We start from the raw sequence: 3,925 nt of genomic DNA, 5'->3' as shown, positions 1-3,925 counted from the left end.
GTTTCCACCCTCCCTGCTTGTTAATCCCCATGGTAACCTGCTCTGCTTGTTTACCCAGCCATCCCTCATACCTTGCCCCCTGCCACAACGCGCACCTTTGCTGTCACTTGGAATGAAATATTGAGGTATTTCAGTAACAAGTATGCAATAGAAAGCAGGTGAGAGGTGATTGGCCCTGTGGTAGTCCCTTATACGAAAACCCCATTTCCTGAACTATGTATCGTTGTTGTGGATTGATCTCTGGGTGTGCACAGCTTTACATTTCTACTGGTGGAGTCCAAGTTCGACCAATAGGAAACCTAAATGTATAAGTGTTCAAATAATTTTTGCCAGACCAAAAGTTGCAAGTATGATAGAAATGTCCACTTTATCTGACTAACTAGAACTGATTCTCAGTAGAGTTTTCACCAGGGAAAGAAACCCCTGTACACTTACCTCTGATACTAGCCTCTGCTTGGTCCTCCAGGTATCTCAGGTACACTGCTCCACCCCCTTCTCCATTCCTTCGGCTGCATTCTAGAGCTTGATTTCAGATGGCAAATCTCCCATGGTTTCTACACTGTCATGTAGGATGGCTATATCCCCCTGCTTTATTCCAGATACTTAACAGAAATATCTCTTGAACACGTTTATCTTTTTTGTATTGTTTTGTGATTTTTAACATATGCGTAAGTAATGAGCTTAGGCTGAATTTTTTTTTTTTGTTCCTAATATGTTAAAAAATGCTTCCTATTACATCTAACTCTACATGCCATGGATATTTCATTGATTTCCTTAGCTTTCCTTACTACCGGTGACATTTTTATATTTCTATTATGATTAATATTTATTGTCATGAATTTACTTTTCCCCAATTCTTTATACATTTATTTTAAGTATTTGAGCACTGCTTTCACAGCTTCTTATAATGTGATGTTTTCAAGGAAGGAGTGTGGGGAGGGGGGCATGCAGAAGGGAGCTGTGTAGGGGTGGGTTAGTAAAATTACTTCTTTTTGTGTTTGTGTTATTTGGAGCATTGAGTTATTCAAAGGTATATAACTTCCAGAGTTTGTTAACAATTTTCACTTAAATTTAGAGTTCTCAGACAGTTATGCTAACAATTGTTTTAAGCTTTTTAAAATTTATGTTTTTTAAATGTATTACACCACTGGTTGGTGCCATACTGTGAACCAAGTAAATCTAATCATATCACGTTCATTGTTTTCTGTCCAACCAAGCATTTTAAAGCCAGCAATTTAGCTTTTATTTTTCAATCAAAATGAGTTCCAATGTTGAGTTACACTGGGCACATCTACACATCGCCCTGTGGCAATGTAATGACATGCTACATCACTGTATGGAGTGCTACAGCAAGGTAGTGATCATGCAGGTCTACACATTATTGCCAGCTCACTCACTGCAGTGGCATCCTCCCCTGGTATAGTGCACTGCTACGGTGACATAGAGGTGAAATCTAACCATGATCCATGCGCACAGTACAGTAACCACCCATACAGCACTGTGCTTTAGTACATCTGGAAGGAAGTACTAAAGCATGGGGCCATAGCAACATTGCCGTTATGTCAAGGTATAGATGTCCCCACTGTGTCAAATATATGGCTGATGATGTTCGGAAACTACCTTTTTTAATAAACTTGAAAGAAGTTTTGTTTATAAGGTTGAAATTACCCAGTATCACACAGCTTTTCCTCTTACACATTAGATATCCAAGGATCAGTTTGTACTATTCCCTAGTGAGAGTTGATGTGCTGTAAGATATCCCTCCCAGAGCTCCATCTTTAGTTTTCCTAGGAGAATATCAGTATGTAAGCATTCACGTTTTTATCACAGCATTTGATGTTAACACAAAGCTGGGTGTTCAATTAATGCATATACATTTAAAATACTTTTTGTTTTCTTTCTATATTTTGATATTAATCATATAAAGCAAAATGCATAACAACATTATGGAAAATGTCCAGTTATTTTCTTGCTTTAATAGCGTTAGAAGAATTAAGAACCACACGATACACTAAGATCAGTAAAAAGATAGCTAATAAGAAAGCAATAGAATAATCTTTCCAATCATAAAAAGGCAGGTTGGTTCTATAATTTACACTTTCTTCAGTTTTTAAGATTTATGTAAAATATTGGCTTAAGTAGATTAATCAAGAGCTTTATTGTTGTAGCCACCTGGTTGTATTGGAAATGCCTCTGTTCTTTCTCATTTATTTGATTTTTCTTGTTTACTCTTTTATTTAGTCTCAATAATAATAATTTTAAATTCTATTGTTTTCATTCTTGCTAGTGTTTAATAATAAATAACTTTAAATTATTTTAATGCTTTGATATTCCTCTATAATCCTAATGTTTGGCAGAGAGGAAAACACCCTAAAACTTCTTGTACTATTTGAGAGCTTTCTTTATACCAACTATGAAATACTTTAAACTCACCAAAGCATTAAAAATAACTACTCTTTTTTTCCTGAACTTGATATGACGTCAAATGTCTAAATTGTTTTTATTGCTCAATTTTAAGGCCCACTTGAACATTAAATGCCCATAAACTGACTGATGTGTAACCTCTTAATTTCAGGGCTGTTAAAGAAAGTTGTATTTTTCTTCGTCCTCTCATTTACTTTCCTGATTTGTGAAAGGTTAATGAAAATTTGATAGTAATTCAGGAGCATACATATTTGTCCAAGTGAATTTGAACTTGGATGACTAGAGGTCAGTAGTGGCTCGTTAGGTTTAAAATGTATTTTTCAATTAACAAAATGTATTCATAATGTAAGAAGCTTTCAGTGAACAGTACCTTTAATGAATTTCTCATTATGTCTGCAGCTCTTGCATAATTCCACATACTGAATAGAAAGCCGTTTATCTTCCACTGGTTGCTTAGGTCCATTTACTCTCATTCTCTAGTTCTTCTTGACAGCTGTATGTATTTCTGATCATTACTCACATAACTAATGTCCACCATTATTTTAATGTTTAATTTTATTGTATACTCAATTGAAAGAATTATTTGTAAAATGACTGCAGCCTTTAGGATCACAGGAAAGTCAGTCTGGAAGGGACCCCTCCAGGCCATCTAGTCTAGGCCCTTGCTTAAGGCAGGATCATCCCCAGCTAAACCATCCCAATCATGTATCAGTCCAACCTACTATTGAAAACATCCAAGGATGGAGATTCCATAGTTTTTCTAGGTAGCCCATTCTAATGCTCGACCACCGTCAACATCAGAAAGTTTTTCCTAATCTCCATGGGAGAATCAAAGTTTGTTAACGAAGATTTTGAACAAAACTGGCCCCAGGACTGAACCTGGGGCACTCCACTTGATATTGGCTGCCAGCTATACATTGAGCTCAACGGTCCAGCCAGCTTTCTATCCACCATACAGTCCATTCATCCAAACCTTGCTTGCAAGAATGCTGTGGGAAACAGTATCAAAAGCCTTGCTGAAATCAAGGTATATTACATCCACTGCTTTCCCTGAAGTCACAGGGCCAGTTATCTGAGAAATACTTAAAGGGTGATTATAATTTGAAGGGCAATTAAATTTTATTATGGCTGCACAGGCAATGGGGCCAGGAGGCTTTGGCTTCTTTGACCATGGGATGTTGTTCCAAGAAGGATTACTGGGAAAACATGAGATCCACCTGACAAAGAGAGGGAAGAGCGTTTTTACAGACAGGATCATTAACTTAGTGAGGAGGGCTTTAAACTAGATTCACCGCAGCCTGGAGACCAAAGCCATGAGATAAGTGGGGAAGCGGGACACCTGGAGAAAGAGCAAGCAGGAGGGCAAGATGAGAGATGCTCTCACACTTCCTGATTAATCAGGGCAATCCACTAGATACTTCAGGTACCTATACACAAAAACACAAAGTCTGGGAAACAAGCAAGAAGAACTGGAAGTCCTTGCACAGTCACAGAACTATGA

This window comes from Crocodylus porosus, unplaced genomic scaffold (assembly GCF_001723895.1).
Source record: "Crocodylus porosus isolate Cpor-Errol unplaced genomic scaffold, CroPor_comp1, whole genome shotgun sequence".
Classification (NCBI taxonomy): Eukaryota; Metazoa; Chordata; order Crocodylia; family Crocodylidae; genus Crocodylus; species Crocodylus porosus.
Note: the sequence above shows the minus strand (reverse complement) of the source record.